Genomic DNA, 21,040 nt, shown 5'->3' with positions numbered 1-21,040 from the left:
GCTATGAGGTGTGAAATGAAATGAACCACTGACTATTGCTGTAAAATTGGTTTGAAATTAGGCTGCATTGTGCAAACATGTGGAGAGGAGATCAGATTTTAATTTGATTTAAAATGAAGTCCTCCTCCCCCCACTACTGTTTTCATACTCATTAGAGACCTTTTCACTTTAAATTATGCATTTGAAGCTTTGTATAATGCTCTAAGGAGTTAGCATGAAGTAAACACTGCAGTTGCATTCTGAGCAGTCTTTAAGATTAGAATCATAGAATCATAGAAGTTTACAACATGGAAACAGGCCCTTCGGCCCAACATGTCCATGTCGCCCAGTTTATACCACTAAGCTAGTCCCAATTGCCTGCACTTGGCCCATATCCCTCTATACCCATCTTACCCATGTAACTGTCCAAATGCTTTTTAAAAGACAAAATTGTACCCGCCTCTACTACTGCCTCTGGCAGCTCGTTCCAGACACTCACCACCCTTTGAGTGAAAAAATTGCCCCTCTGGACCCTTTTGTATCTCTCCCCTCTCACCTTAAATCTATGCCCCCTCGTTATAGACTCCCCTACCTTTGGGAAAAGATTTTGACTATCTACCTTATCTATGCCCCTCATTATTTTATAGACTTCTATAAGATCACCCCTAAAGCTCCTACTCTCCAGGGAAAAAAGTCTCAGTCTATCTAACCTCTCCCTATAAGTCAAACCATCAAGTCCCGGTAGCATCCTAGTAAATCTTTTCTGCACTCTTTCTAGTTTAATAATATCCTTTCTATAATAGGGTGACCAGAACTGTACACAGTATTCCAAGTGTGGCCTTACTAATGTCTTGTACAACTTCAACAAGACATCCCAGCTCCTGTATTCAATGTTCTGACCAATGAAACCAAGCATGCTGAATGCCTTCTTCACCACCCTATCCACCTGTGACTCCACTTTCAAGGAGCTATGAACCTGTACTCCCATATCTCTTTGTTCTATAACTCTCCCCAACGCCCTACCATTAACGGAGTAGGTCCTGGCCCGATTCGATCTACCAAAATGCATCACCTCACATTTATCTAAATTAAACTCCATCTGCCATTCATCGGCCCACTGGCCCAATTTATCAAGATCCCGTTGCAATCCTAGATAACCTTCTTCACTGTCCACAATGCCACCAATCTTGGTGTCATCTGCAAACTTACTAACCATGCCTCCTAAATTCTCATCCAAATCATTAATATAAATAACAAATAACAGCGGACCCAGCACCGATCCCTGAGGCACACCGCTGGTCACAGGCCTCCAGTTTGAAAAACAACCCTCTACAACCACCCTCTGTCTTCTGTCGTCAGTCCAATTTTGTATCCAATTGGCTACCTCACCTTGGATCCCGTGAGATTTAACCTTATGTAACAACCTACCATGCGGTACCTTGTCAAAGGCTTTGCTAAAGTCCATGTAGACCACGTCTACTGCACAGCCCTCATCTATCTTCTTGGTTACCCCTTCAAAAAACTCAATCAAATTCGTGAGACATGATTTTCCTCTCCCAAAACCATGCTGACTGTTCCTAATCAGTCCCTGCCTCTCCAAATGCCTTTAGATCCTGTCTCTCAGAATACCCTCTAACAACTTACCCACTACAGATGTCAGGCTCTGTAGTTCCCAGGCTTTTCCCTGCCGCCCTTCTTAAACAAAGGCACAACATTTGCTACCCTCCAATCTTCAGGCACCTCACCTGTAGCTGTCGATGATTCAAATATCTCTGCTAGGGGACCCGCAATTTCCTCACTAACCTCCCATAACGTCCTGGGATACATTTCATCAGGTCCTGGAGATTTATCTACCTTGTTGCGCGTCAAGACTTCCAGCACCTCCCTCTCTGTAATATGTACACTCCTCAAGACATCACTATTTATTTCCCCAAGTTCCCTAACATCCATGCCTTTCTCAACCGTAAATACCGATGCGAAATATTCATTTCGGATCTCACCCATCTCTTGTGGTTCGGCACATAGATGACCTTGTTGATCCTTAAGAGGCCCTACTCTCTCCCGAGTTACTCTTGCCCTTTATGTATTTGTAGAAGCTCTTTGGATTCTCCTTTGCCTTATCTGCCAAAGCAATCTCATGTCCCCTTTTTGCCCTCCTGATTTCTCTCTTAACTCTACTCCGGCAATCTCTATACTCTTCAAGGGATCCACTTGATCCCAGCTGCCTATGCATGTCATATGCCTCCTTCTTCTTTTTGACTCGGGCCTCAATCTCCCGAGTCATCCAAGGTTCCCTACTTCTACCAGCCTTGCCCTTCATTTTATAAGGAATGTGCTTACCTTGAACCCTGGTTAACACACTTTTGAAAGCCTCCCACTTACCAGACGTCCCTTTGCCTGCCAACAGACTCTCCCAATCAACTTCTGATTGATATTGTCAAACTCCATTAGATGTGTTCTACCAATGCAATTCTTAAACAAGTGAAATCGTTTGGTCGATCTTCTGAACCACAGGCCTTGAATTTAATTTCTTTGTCAAGCAGCAACATTTTTGATCATATCAAAGACAAATGTTCTTTTACGCTAGTGACATCAATCAGAACTAGAGCAAGACTAATGTTCAGGTGTACAACATAAAGCATTTCTGCTAGGATGCTGCTCTTGACTTTTTTGTTCGTGACTGCAATAAGACGGAAACCATTGTTGTAGACCTGAGAATGCTCTCATGTTCAGGATTTCATCGATTTGCAAGATTATATTATATAATGCAATGTATTGTTAATGGTTTTAGCTTAACTTAGTGCAGAACTTTGATTCTGCAATATTTCAATTTACTACACCGGTCCACTGACCTTTTTTAACTGAATTTCTTTTTTACTCTTCCCCTCCCCCCTCAAAAGAAAGGCTCTAGATACGAGACCTATGTGATTTTCCATCCTTGAACAGGAATACTGATGAACAAAATGGAAAACTACTAGAACACTGGTAGTCTTGTTCCATTAGAGAAGCAATCCTACCATAGGCAATTTCTTTGAAGTAAAATTGCTAATAAGTAGAAATTATTACTTGTGTTTAAAAAAACTGTACTTTAAATATTTTTAATAAAAAGATATAATAAATTGGACCATTGTAAAAAAAAAGCAGCAGAGTTTTTCCCAAAGGTTGACCCATGATCATGAAAATGACTTACAATAGGAAGTTGTAAGTGGAAATTCTTATCTGCCTGTAACCTTAAAAATGCATCTGTGGCCTAATATGTTTGATGCTGTAACTGGTCCAGGACAACTGTTGAGTCTGGTTTGACTGGCCAGCAACAATATGCTATATTAAATATTATATGTCATAAACAATGGGCAGGCACCAAGTAGGTTATGTCAAAGGCTCAAGCATAAGGAATTTTGCCTAGAAATTATGCCACAGTATTAAATTATGAATACTTAATGAGTTTGCCCAAAATTATGTTTGCACCATTTTTAGCAGAAGCATTAACAGTTTCACACCTCTTTTAAAATAGTACATAAGACCATAAGAACATAAGAAATAGGAGCAGGAGTAGGCCAATCGGCCCCTCAAGCCTGCTCCGCCATTCAATAAGATCATGGCTGATCTGATCCTAACCTCAAATTTACACTCATGTCCAATTTCCTGCCCGCTCCCCGTAACCCCTAATTCCCTTTACTTCTAGGAAACTGTCTATGTCTATGGTGGACAAAATAATTTCATATTAACATCTTAAGTGGTCATATTACATACTATATTTACTGTTTTTTTTAGATGAAAGAGCCTATTTAGATTATAAATCAGAAGAACAGTTGTATTCTATTTCTAGTAGCATTTCTTAAGCCGTTCATAAATTTAAAATTATTTTAAGGCTTCTGCCTTTTATCTTTTTAATCTTTGAAAATCATAATGAAAATCTTTTTGAAGTTATCTGTGAAATCATTATGTGGATGATAGTATTGAAATGTGGATTAAATGGATTGAATCATGTGAACCTTCCATTGAGGATAACAACAGTAACCTTTTGTAGAGAGTCTTATTTTTGTCACTATATTAAACGCAGTTTCAGTTGTTGGAAATCATTTTTGCATCAAGCAGGTACATGGGCTGAATCTGAGTGTAATATTCTTAAATCCCACTGACAACATACTGTATCACCATGACAGAGGGACCATCGTGACCTAATGGTGCTGCTTGATGTTTGTTAAAGTACAGGTATTGAGTTTCTAAGCCATAGCAACAATTAAGGGCAGAACTGAAGTCTTTTCCCAGATCTTTTTCCGATTTTCAAAGTATTGTATTTGCAAGCTTTTCTTAGTTATTGTGTGATCTACTAGAAAGTCAGTGGACTTTTGAAGCAAAAGAAAAGTGATAGGATATGAAGATTAAAGTCAAGGAAATTAATTCTGCTTCAGTCATTGAAGCTGTAACCTAGAGGCAGCAAAGTGAACTGGGTTCTGCTTAACACTGACTTTGACAGTTTTTGAAGATAAAATAGATCTTGTACAGTGCAGTTTTTCATTGCACATTTCAGTAAACAGAACAAATTCCCCACTGTGCAGCAATGCCAGAAAAATCCAAAATCTCTCCTGGATATATATACCAACTATTCAAGTTGTATAGGATAACTACACATATGCATGCCACCAGGCTATATGTATTTGTTTGTATAATTCTGTTTACCATTTTCAGTTTCTTCCTCAATCCATTTTTATGTTCATTCCCCTCATATTAAGATTTTTTTTCACTGCTCTTCTAAGTTTTGTTGATTTTGAGGAAGTAGCAGATGATTGGCTCGGAGGTCTCTGCTGCAGGCCAACTGTAACGGGGATCTGGGAGTAGCAGCTTGGAGTGAGGCAAGTCTTCAGTTTTTTCCTTTGTCCATGTGGGAAGGTGCTTTGCTGTCATTCCTTATCTGTTCCCCTCCAACATTCTTATGTCCTCTGTCTAAGGCCATGGCTGGGATTAGGAACTCGCTGGGGTTAATTAAAACCAATTTGCCCGGCAGAAGACTGACTGGATCGGATCGGCTGCCCATTTTATACTCCGCCTGATGTTAGTTTCCATTGATTTCAATTGGGCAGGGTTTAAAGTAGGCAGACGATCCTAGCACATCAGTTCCCCATCAGGCGGGGTAAGTTAAAATGATTCCCACTGTGTGTGGCATCTCAAGACTTTTTATATATGAGTTGATGTACCAATAACACAAAATCTGGAAATATTACTTGCTATTTTTAGTTTAACTTGGGGTTATTCACTAACTTTTTATCAAGTGCCACTATCTCAATATCCATCTCAGCTCCACTAATGGTTCATGTGGTAATGGCAATGTATAACTGAGCTATGCTGACCAGAAGGAACCAGGTTCAATCTCAGTTGGAGTACTATGATTGGTTTCAGCCTAGGTTAGGATTTGCATTTCTGATTGCTGTCCTGGACAGGATTGAGTCCAGCTGGTTTGAATGGCATTCCAACACTCATTGTCTAGGCTCATAGATGAAGGATGATTACTTGGGGTGAGATTCTATCGGGCAACCATAGAAACCATAGCCCAGCAAGGAGTCAACCCCTTCAGAGGCAGAGGGGAGAAAGATTGTGAAAAAATCCAATATCCTACCTCCAGGAACATCAAGAGCTGATGGGTTGCAAATGGAACCCAGAAACAATGGGAGCAAGACTTCTGCTGAGAGCTGTAGGTGAGGGAGAGGAAGAGGAAGGTCAGACGTGACTCCCAAACTGCATCATGCTGAGTATTTCCACAAGCTTTAGACACTAACAAAGCTAAACATCTTCAAATATACAGATTGTATTAAAACGGACAGAATACAGATTCAAAATTAACAGCTTGGCTATTTAACTATTTGTGGTGTTATTCATCTAATAAATTATTGACATACAGAACCATGTGCTAGGAATGTGCTGAGCAGCATCAAGTGTTTCTGTTGCAAAGCAAAGCTAAGTTTGCTAACCATGAATGAGACTGAGTTTGGAATAATGTACTGCAGATGATATTCATAGTCCATCAAAAATATCTCCTATGTAGTGTTATTGTGTTTTTTTTTAATTTTATGGCTGAAGTTCCATTAAAATACCGGCATGATTCAGAACTGAATATTTAATGGTGTTTTACCGTAACATATGCCTTTTGATTTTAAATCAACATCCAAATAAATATTAAATGCAGAACTTAAGTACCACTCGGCTGCTGCTCGTTCATTGTTTGACTCAACTGCTGTAATTCTATAACCTAATTTAATGTAATTGAAAACATTAATGAGGTGATTGTACAGGTTACTGGACTGGTGGAAAAACACAAGTTCAAATAACTAGAAAGCTGGTTAAGAGCACTACATTTCAAAGACTAACCCAGGATCTTTCATCACTGCTGGTGCTGATCCTCTGCACAGAAGTATTTGCAGTTTCTCCAGAATACTTTCTGCATGTATTAGTTTTCAAATACTAATTACCTGTGACTGATGCTCAAGGATGAAATGTGGACATTTTGGTTCCATTCCAAGTAATGGCTCAGGACTTTGACTGCAGGACGAGTCTGCTGACTCTCTGAGGCTCCAGAAGACCTTCCATCTGTTTTGCTTGGTCCTCAAAATGGTGTTTTTCACTCTGAATATTTTTAGCAGTACTGGCCATCAAAAAATCATTTGTTTCATGGCAAAAACTGACTGCATTACATTTTATACTTTTTTGAAAACACAAACAAAAATCATAAGACTTATTTTTAATTAAATCAAAAAAAAACTTTTATTTTGGTAACACTGACTTGCTAACATCTGAAACAATTAGTAAACCAAATTACATTTTAATAGAGAAAGGCTCTGGTCTCTCTTATTTGGTGCTTTATAATATGGCAACCTGTATTTATAGGAGTATTTTTCTGATTTTAAAGTAACAAACTGTTAAGATGAATACTAGTTTAAAATACCATTTAATTTCAGCTGGTGAACATTTTATTATCATGTTTTCAACATATTTGGCACTTCAGATCAAAGCTTTTTCAACTGTAATAAAACAAATATTTGCCAGCGAGATCCATTTTTAAGGAGCTATCTCATTTTGTGCATTGAAAGGCATGATTAGTAAATAATCTGGTACCTAGTTGTACCTTTTGACACTGGTAATCATGAGAAAGATGAAGGTGGGGGTAGCCACTTTGCTTTTGGGAAGGTGGAATTAACACAAACAGGGTCCAAGCAGTCATTGTACTTCAAAGGCAACAAAGAGGCAGTGACAGATGATAACATCTGGAAAGTGATCCTAGTGCTTTGCGTGAGAGGAAGGGTTGCTTTAACTGGAGTGCAACTCCTAACCTGCTTTCACAGAATGCCAGAGGGTACAAAAAGAAAACACATTTATATTGTGTTCAGACATGAAATTACAATAATTGATTGCCAGAAATTTCCACAGACAGTCTGAGAGAATGTGTTTTTCTGCTGGTCATAGTTTTAGTACTGTATTTTGGTAAGAAACACTAAAAGCACACTGAATGTATTCACAAGTCTGAAGCCACGTTATAAAATTTTGGGTAGATGATCAAAGAAGGAGCTACAGAATGAACAATGGTATGTATCAGCGAGGAAAGATTTTATAATAGAGTATGGCAGACTACCAGTAAATGCGTCCATTTGTCATCTTGTCCTGATTTGCTCATCGTAAATTGGACATAAACAATTAATGGCAGCCTTTGTTTGAGGGTTCCTACCACTGGCTACCATGTCTCTTCTTCAAGAAATTAGAGTTCTAAACATAAATAAAGCCAATTACATAGGTGTGAGGGGTGAGTTGGCTAAGGTAGATTGGAAAATTAAATTAAAGGGTATGATGGTTGAAAAGCAATGGCAAACATTAAAAAAAAATTTCAATATTCTCAACAAATGTACATTCCATTGAGAAATAAAAACTCCAGGGGAAAAGTGATCCACCCGTGGCTAACTAAAGAAGCTAAGGATAGTATTAGATTAAAAGAAGAGGCCTATAATGCTGCCAAGAAGAGTAGTAAGCCTGAGGATTGGGAGAGTTTTAGAAACCAACCAAAAAATTAGATAAAATGGGTGAAAATAGAATATGAAAGTAAACTAGCAAGAAATATAAAAACGGATTGTAAGAGCTTCTACAAGTATGTAAAAAGGAACAGAGTAGCAAAAGTAAATGTTGGTCCCTTAGAGGCTGAGACAGGAGAAATTATAATGGGGAATCAGGAAATGGCAGATGCGTTAAACAAATATTTTGTATCTGTCTTCACAGCAGAAGACACAAAAAGCATACCAGAATTAGTGGGGAACCAAGGGGCTAATGAGAGTGAGGAACTTAAAGTAATTATTATCAGTAGAGAAAAAGTACTTGAGAAACTAATGGGACTAAAAGCTGACAAATCCCCTGGACCTGATGGCCTACATCCGAGGGTTCTAAAAGAGGTGGCTGCAGAGATAGTTGATGCATTGGTTATGATCTTCCAAAATTCCCTAGATTCTAGAATGGTCCCAGCGGATTGGAAGGTAGCAAATGTGACCCCGCTATTCAAGAAAGGAGGGAGAGAAAAAACAGGGAACTACAGGCCAGTTAGCCTGATATCAGTCGTCGAGAAAATGCTGGAATCCATTATTAAGGAAGTGGTAACAGGGCACTTAGAAAATCATAACATGATTAGGCAGAGTCTGCATGGTTTTATGAAAGGGAAATTGTGTTTGACAAATTTATTAGAGTTTTTTGAGGAAGTAACTAGCAGGGTAGATAAAGGGGAACCAGTGGATGTAGTATATTTGGATTTTCAGAAGGCATCCGATAAAGTGCCACATAAAAGGTTGTTACGCAAGTTAAGGGCTCATGGGGTTGGGGGTAACATATTAACGTGGATAGAGGATTGGTTAATGGACAGAAAACAGAGAGTAGGGATAAATGGGTCACTTTCAGATTGGCAGGCTGTAACTAGTGGGGCACCGCAAGGATTGGTGCCTGGGTCTCAGCTATTTACAATCTATATTAATGACTTGGATGAAGGGACCGAATGTAATGTATCCAAGTTTGCTGATGATACAAAGCTAGGTGAAAAAGTAAGCAGAGTGGAGGACACAAACAGTCAGCAAAGGGATATAGACAGGTTAAGTGAGTGGGCAAGAAGGTGGCAGATGGAGTGTAATGTGGGGAAATGTGAGGTTATTCACTTTGGTGGGAAGAATAGAAAAACAGAATATTTTTTAAATGGTGAGAAACTATTAAATGTTGGTGTCCAGAGAGACTGGGTGTCCTGGTACAAGATACACAAAAAGTTAGAATGCAGATACAGCAGGCAATTAGGAAAGCAAATGGCATGTTGGCCTTTATTGCAAGGGGGTTGGAGTACAAGAGTAAGGAAGTCTTACTACAATTGTGCAGGGCTTTGGTGAGACCTCACCTGGAGTACTGTGTACAGTTTTGGTCTCCTTATTTAAGGAAGGATATACTTGCCTTAGAGGCGGTACAACAAAGGTTCACTAGATTAATTCCTGGGATGAGATGGTTGTCCTATGAGGAGAAGTTGAGTAGCATGGGCCTATACTCTCTGGAGTTTAGAAGAATGAGAGGTGATCTCATTGAAACATATAAGATTCTGAGGGGGCTTGACAGGGTAGATGCTGAGAGGTTGTTTCCACTGGCTGGAGTGTCCAGAACTAGAGGGCATAGTCGCAGGACAAGGGGTCGGCCATTTAAGACTGAGATGAGGAGGAATTTCTTCACTCAGAGGGTTGTGAATCTTTGGAATTCTCTACCCCAGAGGGCTGTGATTGCTGAGCCGTTGAGTATATTCAAGGCTGCGATAGATAGATTTTTGGACTCTAGGGGAATCAAGGGATATGGGGATCGGGCAGGAAAGTGGAATTGAGGTAGAAGATCAACCATGATCTGATTGAATGGAGGAGCAGGCTTGAGGGGCCATATGGCCTACTCCTGCTCCTATTTCTTATGTTCAAGTTCTCCCGGTAATCAAGAGACTTATCAGAGCCAGATACACTTTGGGGAGATAGAAGCTCTAAAGCACCTTAGCTTCCCATAATTACTCACAGAGAAGTCTGATTTTGTCTGGAAACTCTGCCAGTGCTAACTCAACTCTAAAACATGGATTTTGAATCATATAATAGACACCAGTAATCTAAAGAGTGAACAGACTTTGAAAACCTGAAGCAATCAACCGGATTAGCTGATGCTAGTTTTAGTAAACGCCTTGCAGAGATTACAATATTTTTGCTTACAAGTCCTAGAAAAATACACATCCAAGTGATTACAGAACACAAAGCAGAACCACCACTCAATTTTGTTTGGATAACTTCTGCCCCCATTGATGTCACTGAAATTGGACTAATGGAAGGTTGCCTTTCTTTATAGGTTAAAAGCAGCTCAATATTTGCATGTAATCTGAAAATATGTGCCCTGGGAATTTTGAGGTACTGACTTTCAAAACAATAGAATATTAGGTTTTCTTTATTAGAACCATCCCATTTGTGTGTTTTCTCTTACACCATCAGTTATTAAAATGCTTCACTTTACACTTTTTGTGCATCCAATTGATAAACTGACAAAGAAAAAAAACACACTTGGCACAATTTTCAGCCATGAATGGCCTTAACATATTTTAGCACTTCATTAATAAACTGTTCCAGTAATAAGTGATTTGTTGCAGCTCAATATTTTATGCTTTAAATGAGCTTTTCTTCATAAATGGATTTGTAGACAATGGAAAATGACAATTAGTAAGCATTCAAAAGAAATAATTTAGTCTAGATCACTGTAGTGTTACTGTGTCAGCTGCTCCATTTGTCACAAAACTAAAATCATTCACTTCACATTTCCAGGGCACACATTCTTGACACACTGCTGACACTGCATTCGCTAAAAGATTGTGTTTCAGTCACCATATCACTTCCAGTTTATGTCAGGGGTAGGAAAAGACTTTTAGAATGATGGAATCATGAATTATTCATGATTCCATCAGTGAGGCGGTTAAATATGATTTCTCAGTTAAAAAATTTAAAAATTGCAGCTCTTCATTTAGGTTCCTACACAGGCCTTTTAAGTGGGAACACAAGATAATTTTTATTGCTCTCTTTTTTAGCACAACATGGATAAATGCTCCTTTAAAACAATATTTTAAAATCAAAATGGATCGCTATACAGCATTCATTTTAACATACTTTAGTGTCATTGGAGCTTGGTGTGACATTTTCAATAAATCCAATTGATTCAAGGATCATAGAGCTTTAGATAAACAATGAAGGTGTTTAACTACAGAAATGTATAGGCTATAGATATAGTTTAATTACATATACTCCAGGAATAGAGGCAATGGAAAGAAATGCATTGAGCTTCCAACCAAGGATCAAGTTTGAATCAGTTCTGTTGTGAATGGAACTCACTACTTTCATTGACTATTTTGGCAAGTTCTTGGCCAGACTGCTGGAAAAGTTCATAGTGCATTATTTCAGAGGAAAAAAAATCCTAAGGCCAGAACCTAATGCAGGAGCTTATCTCATGTTAGACAGCTGCTGAGTGGCATTGAGTGTAGATGCAGAAAGGCTCAGGGACAAATTCTTGTTCCCTCTTGTCTGGAACAGGAAGCAAAGTAATTTGAGAAGTGAAAGGGGTAGGGGAGAGTGTTTGGAGGGAAATATTCTAGGAATCATTTGGGCAGTCGTTCTGTTCAAGTTCAGAGATGGCAGTGTTGAAAGTGGAATGTATTTCTCTTTTTACATCCAGGGGCTAATTTTCCAAGTTTGTGTTGTCAGCGGAGAGCCTTCCCTCCAGCTGTGACTATCAGGGAAATGTGAGTGTGCGGCCCACAGTTTTCTGCCCATGAATGGCAGTGCGCTCAGAACATTGATCCTCCATTGTCATTCCAAGTCCTGGGTTACATAGAGTTAAATTGTTGGTGCACTGTCCAGTATTGTGCCTTATCCCATAACTCACATAAATCTCCTCTATCTCAGCAATATGGCATTTCCATTTTCCACACAAGCCATTCTTATCACCTCCCCAAGTGAGTAGCAATTACAGCCAAGTTAGGGCACTTCTGTGCTTACGTGCTCATAAGGATTTAGGTTGAAATTGCCAAAGTTCATAATCTAGAAGCCTTTTAGCTGTTAGAGAAAGTGGAGATTGTCATCTCAACAGGCTGGTTGGATTTGAATCCAGGTCCCAGAAGAGAAAAGGCAGTGTTCTCACACGCTTCACCTGCCAGGCTCATTTCTTTTAAAGTTGAGATTGTGCACTAGTTATATTGGAATCAACTAATGAAAGAAATCAGTGGGATACTGCACTTTTAATTAAATTGGCATTTGCAGTTACTGCACTAACTTTAATGTTTGTAACTCTCTACAATTTTTTTAATCCCAGTACTTCATAATTGAAGTCCTGTTTTTTTAGCACAACATGGATAAATGCTCCTTCAAAACGATCTTTTAAAATCAAAATGGATATCTCCACAGCATTCGTTTTAACATACTTAACTCGTCCATTTTGTTACGAATGCTAACGGCACAAATAACTACGTATGGGTATGATATTGTGGTCATTACAGAAACATGGCTGCAGAGTGACAACAACTGGGAATTAAATATGCCAGGGTATTTAACAACCAGGAAGGACAGGCAGGAAGGAAGGGGAGGTGGGGTGGCTATGTTAATAAAGGAAGGAATCACTGTAATACAGAGAAATGATATTGGGACAAAGGATCAGGATAATGAAACAGTTTGGGTAGAGATACGGAATAATAAGGGGAAAAAAACACTAGCGGGCGTAGTATATAGGCCTCCTAATAGTTGCAACTCTGCTGGAAGAAGTATTAATCAGGAAATAGTCAGGGCATGTAATAAGGGAACAGCTATAATTATGGGGGATTTTAACTATCATATTAACTGGACAAATCAAATTGGGCAGGGCAGCCTTGAGGAAGAGTTTATTGAGTGTATTAGGGATGGATTTCTTGAGCAGTATGTAACTGATCCTACAAGGGGGCAAGCAACCTTGGACCTGGTCCTGTGTAATAAGCCAGGATTAATTAATAATGTCCTAGTTAAGGATCCCCTTGGAATGAGTGACCATAACATGGTTACATTCCATATCCAATTAGAGGGTGAGAAGGTTGGTTCTCAAACAAGCGTACTGAGCTTGAATAAAGGAGACTATGATGGTATGAGAGCGGAATTGATTAAAGTGGACTGGGAAAATAGATTAAAGGGTAAGACGGTACATGAGCAGTGGTGTTCATTTAAGGAGTTATTTTACAACTTTCAAAAAATATATATTCCACTGAGGAAAAAAGGGTGTAAAAGAAATGACAGCCATCTGTGGCTAAGTAAAGAAATTAAGGATAGCATCTGACTAAAAACAAGGACATATAAGGTAGCCAAACTTAGTGGAAGGATAGAAGATTGGGAAGTCTTCAAAAGACAGCAAAAAGTAACTAAAGGATTGATTAAGAAAGGGAAGATAGATTATGAAAATAAATTAGCAAAAAATATAAAAACAGATAGCAAGAGTTTCTACAATTATATAAAAAGAAAAAGGGTGGCTAAGGCAAACACAGGTCCCTTAGAGGATGAGACCGGGAAATTAATGGTGGGAAACATGGAGATGGCAAAAATGCTGAACAAATATTTTGTTTCAGTCTTTACGGTAGAGGACACTAAGAATATCCCAACACTGGACAAACAGGGGGCTCTAGTGGGGGGGAGGAGCTAAATACGATTAAAATCACTAAGGAATTGGTACTTAGTAAATTAATGGGACTCAAGGCGGATAAATCCCCTGGACCTGATGGCTTACATCCTAGGGTCTTGAGGGAAGTGGCAGTAGGGATTGTGGATGCTTTGGCAATAATTTTCCAAAATTCTCTGGACTCAGCAAAGGTCCCGGCAGATTGGAAAACTGCTAATGTAACACCCTTATTCAAAAAGGGTAGTAGGCAGAAGGCTGGAAATTATAGACCAGTTAGCCTAACATCTGTGGTGGGTAAAATTTTGGAGTCTATTATTAAGGAGACAGTAGCAGAACATTTGGATAAACATAATTTAATAGGACAAAGTCAGCATGGCTTTACGAAGGGGAAGTCATGTCTGACAAATTTGCTTGAGTTCTTTGAGGACATAACGTACAGGGTGGATAAAGGGGAACCAGTGAACGTAGTGTATTTAGACTTCCAGAAGGCATTCGACAAGGTGCCACATAAAAGATTATTGCTCAAGATAAAGAATCACTGGATTGGGGGTAATATTCTGGCATGGGTGGAGGATTGGTTATCTAACAGGAAGCAGAGAGTTGGGATAAACGGTTCATTCTCGGACTGGCAACCAGTAGCCAGTGGTGTTCCGCAGGGGTCGGTGCTGGGTCCCCAACTCTTTACAATCTATATTAACGATTTGGAGGAGGGGACCGAGTATAACATATCAAAGTTTGCAGATGATACAAAGATGGGAGGGAAAGTAGAGAGTGAGGAGGACATAAAAAACCTACAAGGGGATATAGACAGGCCGGGTGAGTGGGCGGAGATTTGGCAGATGCAATACAATATTGGAAAATGTGAGGTTATGCACTTTGGCAGGAAAAATCAGAGAGCAAGTTATTATCTTAATGGCGAGAAACTGGAAAGTACTGCAGTACAAAGGGATCTGGGGGTCCTAGTGCAAGAAAATCAAAAAGTTAGTATGCAGGTGCAGCAGGTGATCAAGAAGGCCAACGGAATGTTGGCTTTTATTGCTAGGGGGATAGAATATAAAAAGAGGGAGGTATTGCTGCAGTTATATAAGGTATTGGTGAGACCGCACCTGGAATACTGCATACAGTTTTGGTGTCCATACTTAAGAAAAGACATACTTGCTCTCGAGGCAGTACAAAGAAGGTTCACTCGGCTAATCCCGGGGATGAGGGGGTGGATGTATGAGGAGAGGTTGAGTAGATTGGGACTCTACTCATTGGAGTTCAGAAGAATGAGAGGCGATCTTATTGAAACATATAAGATTGTGAAGGGGCTTGATCGGGTGGATGCGGTAAGGATGTTCCCAAGGATGGGTGAAACTAGAACTAGGGGGCATAATCTTAGAATAAGGGGCTGCCTTTTCAAAACTGAGATGAGGAGAAACTTCTTCACTCAGAGGGTGGTGGGTCTGTGGAATTTGCTGCCCCAGGAAGCTGTGGAAGCTACATCATTAAATAAATTTAAAACGGAAATCGACAGTTTCCTCGAAGTAAAGGGAATTAGGGGTTACGGGGAGCGGGCAGGAAATTGGACATGAATTTAGATTTGAGGTTAAGATCAGATCAGCCATGATCTTATTGAATGGCGGAACAGGCTCGAGGGGCCGATTGGCCTACTCCTGCTCCTATTTCTTATGTCCTTATGTTCTTATACTTTAGTGTCATTAGAGTTTGGTGGGACATTTTCAATAAACCAATTGATTCAACGATCATAGTGCTTTAGATAAAGGTGTTATGCATATTATATGTCATTTAATATGCATAACCCTGCTACTTTTACTGGCAGTGCCTTACTTGCTATATGCTTGCAAACATTTCTCTGTGTGAACACAGCATTTTTCAATATATATTTTTAAGAAGGATAACTTTCCTTCCTCTATCCTGTGATGCCACTGTACAGCTATATTCTTGCCTTGCCTTTAGGCTATTTTTCTACTTTTCCCTGCAGACTGCTCTGCCTTGAGGGTGAGAGAACTTAATGACGTATTTTTCTTATCCATCCACAAGCATAATTACTGTTGGCCAACAAAAAGGCATTATTGATAGCAGTTGTTGAAAATGTAAAGCGTGGATTATACCATTCTCCACATAGACGGGTAATGCACACAAATAGACCCTACCTGTCCTCTCAACCGGAGGATAATTTAGAGATAAATGGTCCTGCCCTTCCAGCCAGAAGACAATGGTCAGAACTTTCTTTCACCTTCGGTGGTGGCATAAAACAGTTGGTAGCGGATCGGCCGCCCATTACACACCACACCCGATTTTCCTTTCCATTGAAGGCAATGGAAATTGGATGCAATGAGGATCAGGATCCCCCCCCAACACGGTCCTCCCAGTTGAAGGGTGATGTGCAGAGATGAGTGGTTATGTCCTCCAAGCTGAAGGATGAATGTCTGTTTCCTCAGTTAATGGGTAATACCTAGGGACAAGGGATTCCCATCACAAGGTATGCGATGGGAAAATTGGGTGTAAAAAATCAAGGAATAAAAAAAATTCAAATTTTGAATTGTTCTAGAAAGCTACTGAAATATACAGCATGTACTTTCACCTTTGCCTCAACATTACCAATATATTTTATTTATGTTTGAGCACTTATATTACAACAGATTAGCATGCAGCTATTTTTGCGTAGCATTCCTGCATTGAGACATTTCTGCTGTTAAATTGATCGCAAGGGATGAATTTATGATAAAAGACTTTCTTGCTGCTTCCTGGAATAGAACTCCTGACTCAGTGTGGAAAGGAGAAATGGTGGATCAATAACAAAAGGTCTTAGGGCGATATTTTTCTCTGTTCACTAACCTTAATGAAAAAATAGATTTGTGTAAACAGTGGCACACTACCTAATTAAATTAAATGGGTTAACACCTCCATTAAGACAGAGGAATGTCATGTAAAAAAAATACAGATAAATCAAATAACAGTTCCATGATTGTAAATCCATTCAATAGACAGTAATCTTGCTCAAATATGGAGCTCACTGGGACAACAGGCAACAATTGGTGGGGTCCAGCACTTTTTCCAATCTGTACCCTGCATTTAAGTATGAATTTTGCAGTACATTCTCTTTGGCATCGTGTCATATAATTTGCATCACCCTTCTACTTCTATTAGCAGTGCCTTACTTTCTATATGCTTGCAAACATATCTCTGTGAACACAGCATTTTTCAATATATATATTTTTAAGAAGGATGGTTTTTCTTCTTCCATCACGTGCTGCTCCTGAACAGCTATATTCTTCCCTTGCCTTTAGGCTATTTTTAAGTTGTAAAATTTCTTTTGTACCTCCTGTCATGTCTTCACTGTAGTGGGCAGGGAATTCACATTCTCCATGACATACTGCCATGCTTGTCACCTCTATATCGCATTTAGCAGCTGTTCTCCTGCATCAAAAATGTAATTTCTCCATAATGCAGTTCACAAGCATGTACAAGACATCACTGGTACAATGGTATTTGTGTTGATCAGTCATTTCACCCAAAATTCACAGCTGGATACCAGTTAAGTGGCTCCTTGAGAAATGTTATAGAATCATTATTACATGTGCATCATGTGCCTGTTTTCTTTCCATTCCCACAAAAACAACATTTCTCCTATTTTGTTTAATCGGTCTTGAATGGTGGTGAAAATCTGCCATTTATATACCAAAAATGTGATTTTTATGTTCAGATCTTGGGTTACACTGGGTAGGTTGCAGTGCAGTGGAGACTGATGGAAAATTCAGGCGGTGAAGCCTACCGCCACCTCAATGCTCTGACCAGGATTTTCCTCCCCCACCTTGCTGGGACCGCTGCTAACTGTTCTTTCCCTACTTGCGCATGCAAATGGCAGGGGCAAGGTGGGGATGAGTCCCTGGATGATTTTCCTCCCATCTCCCCCATGTACTGCTGCTTCCCGAGTCCGCTATGTGAAAGGTGGGGGGAGGCTCAAGAAAGCAGTCGCAAAGGTTCTGAGGTCCCTCAATGGAAGGATAGGGTTCTCCAGTTTGGGCCCAGCACTTGCCTACTTGCTTTGGTCTTGGCTGAGGCTTTCAGTGGGGGAATCTTGATGCCATCTTCAGGGTGCTTCTGCCCCTTTAACGTCGCTTGCTCCCTCTCCTGGTTCTGCTGCAGCCCTCTTCTTGGAATTACCCAATTTGCCTTGCTGGGCTCCTTCTTGATAGTGGGAATTCCATCGTGCATCGCAAATAACCCCTAATGCAGGGAAATGGGTTGGGTTTGGGGTAAATTTGGGGAGGTGGGCAGAAGTCACACCCCACCTGAACTCCGCCCCGAAAAAGAGAATCAGTGAACTTCACATTTATGTTATTAAAATATGTAGCAACCATTGATGTTTTTATCATGGCACAAGAGCTGAAGGGTGGAATACAGGTAGCTTAACTTATGGACTGCAAACCTTCAGATGGGTCCTTTCAGTTGAATGAAGATCTCATCTGCCTTCCACTCGAAGCTTTAAGCTAACATAGACATTAATAATACAGAAGTATTTAAAGCTTTTTAACCATATGAAAAGAAGGATGGGAAAAGACCATCGGGATAATCAAGTCCACCTCATCCTTACACGGTGCAACCACGCAGACCGTTGACTTATCCCCCTCATCATGCGATCTCTTGGCAGAGGAAAAAAACCAGAAAATAAACCTGCACCCAATTCAGGAAACATTCTCTGAAATTCCTCTCAGACTCACTAAGGCAATCGAGCAAAGCTCCAGGAAATCATGGTCACCCATAACTCCTCACAAACACAACTAACTGGCAAGTTATCATCTATAACTGGAAATGTGCTCTTCACTCAGGAACCTGCCAAGTTCCCTGTTAAAGGACTGTAGCAAATCCATTTTCACCGCATGTTGAGATAGTTGGTTTCAGACAGAAATGATTCTCTGTCGAAAGAAATACTTCCTAGGATCTAAACTAACTTTTCTTTTTTTGTTTCTATACATATTTTGTATACATGCCCTCTAATTATACCATCCCTATCCAACCTGACTGAGTCTAATTCCTTCATCATTTTAATCAAATCCTCTAAGTCTTCATATTTCTAAACTAAATAGCCCTAACCAATGGAGCCTAACCTCATAATGAAGAGATCTTTGGCGAGATATCACTCTGGTTGCTTTTCTCTGCACTTCAATACCCTTCGCCATGTGCAGGGCCAAAATTGGACAGCATACTCCAAGTATGAATGTACCACTGTATTATAGAGCCTAAGTACAATGCTTTTTGTTTTGTACTTAATGGTCCTAGCTAAAATCCTATTTACTTTTCCTCCAGCCACATTATGCTGCTTATGCATCTTTAACAAATGATCAACAATTACTCCAGATCGCTTTCTTGATCTGTTACCCTTAAGGGGTATTCCTACAAGAAACATTCCTGGAGTTTCCCAATTTCAAATGCATCGCATTGGATTTGTCCACATTAAAGGATATCTGCCACACATGGGCCCATTTCCCTAACTTGTCTAAATTGGGCTACAACCTATTTTCATGACATCTGTGAATTTAAATATCATTTATATCCTCATCGAAATCATTCATGAAAATAATGAACAACAATGGTCCCAACACAAAGCATGGGACAGAAGGGAGTAAATGGAGAAAAGGGAATGGAATTTCTAAAATGCGTGCAGCTCACCTACTTCCTGCAGTATGCTCATATGCCTATAAGGGGAGAGGCCTTGCTAGATCTAGTTACGAGTTACAAACAGATCGGGTAGATGCGTTCTAATGAGAGTGGATGTATGTCATAGGATTGGAGAGTTGCAAATGTAATACCCATTTTCAAAAAGGGAGACAAAATTAATAAATATCCAGATGAAAAGCAAATAATTGGAATCAGCCAACATGGATTTCAGAAGGAAGATTGTGCTTGATAAAGCTGATCGAGTTATTTGAAGAGGTGACAGATATGGTGGATGGAGGAAAAGCATTGGTTGTGAGTACAGGTACTTTGACAAGGTATACACATGGGAGACTATTGAAGATTAATGGGTATCGAATTGGGAGAGGGTAGCAAATTGGACAAAAAAAATGGTTAGAAGGAAGGAAACAGCGAATAGGAGTTAAGGGCAGGTTTGCAAAGTGGTTAGAAGTGGGTAATGGCGTACCACAGGGTTGAGTCTGGGATTTCTTCTGTTCACTGTGTACATCAACAATTTGGATATAGGGCTGGAGAGATTGTTGTCTAATTTTGCAGACAATGCTATAATAGGAGACATGTAAATAATTCTGAGGACCAAAGGAAGCTGCATAAGATGGTGGAATGGTCAAAAAAGTGGCAGATAGAATTCAATGTCAGTAAATGTGAGGTGGTACATTTTGGTTAAAAAAAAGTAATAATTATACACTGAATGGGGAAAAGCTGGGTGATGTGGTAGACCAGGCGAATTTGGGAGTTCAGGTACACAAGGCATTAAAAGTAGCACCTCAAGTAAGTAAGGCCATTAAAAAAACCTAATGAGTTGTGATGGTGAATCAGGATAAAACCTTAGTAAGACCACAGTTGAAGTACACAATAGGAATGATGTTGAGGCAATCGAGGGGGTACAACAGAGTCACTAGGATGCTTCCTAGCATGAGGAAATACAAATACACAGAAAGACTTGAAAAATTAGGACTATTTTTATTAGACCGGAAGAGATTACAGGAGATTTGATAGAGGTGTTTTAAATCAAGAAAGGATGGAACAAAGTAGATAGAAACAGAAGGGTAAATTTTTGCCTTCACTGCATGGGTAAAAACATTAGAGAGCATTAATCTGACAGAGCAGATTGTTTACCTATTATATCACACACCCGATACAACACATTAGCAGGGTTAGTGATTGAAGCAGATACCGTGTCAGCTTTTAAGAATAGAATAAATAGATAGTTGAAGGAAAGGGAATAAAGGCTTATGAAACAAGGCAGGCGCCTGGGATTAGGACTGCTGCTCATATAAACACCAACATGGACTGGTTGGACATACAGCCTGTTTTCATGTTGTAATTTCTATCTAATTCTGTGTATTATTCCCACAGGGTTCAATTTTATGCAATAAGATCATGGCTGATCTGAACCTTATATAAGGTATTGGTGAGACCGCACCTGGAATACTGCATACAGTTTTGGTGTCCATACTTAAGAAAAGACATACTTGCTCTCGAGGCAGTACAAAGAAGGTTCACTCGGTTAATCCCGGGGATGAGGGGGCGGACATATGAGGAGAGGTTGAGTAGATTGGGACTCTACTCATTGGAGTTCAGAAGAATGAGAGGCGATCTTATTGAAACATATAAGATTGTGAAGGGGCTTGATCTGTTGGATGCGGTAAGGATGTTC

At 39.7% G+C, this 21,040-nt stretch overlaps 1 protein-coding gene across 3 annotated transcripts in view; it reads left to right on the top strand.

Moving 5' to 3' along the window:
* fras1 (Fraser extracellular matrix complex subunit 1) overlaps positions 1 to 21,040 on the top strand; it is a 451,223-nt gene that overhangs the window by 18,564 nt on the left and 411,619 nt on the right. The gene's annotated exons all lie outside the window — the stretch shown is intronic.

This window comes from Heptranchias perlo, chromosome 1 (assembly GCF_035084215.1).
Source record: "Heptranchias perlo isolate sHepPer1 chromosome 1, sHepPer1.hap1, whole genome shotgun sequence".
Taxonomy (NCBI): domain Eukaryota; kingdom Metazoa; phylum Chordata; class Chondrichthyes; order Hexanchiformes; family Hexanchidae; genus Heptranchias; species Heptranchias perlo.
Note: the sequence above shows the minus strand (reverse complement) of the source record. Positions and strands in the feature narration are given on the sequence as shown.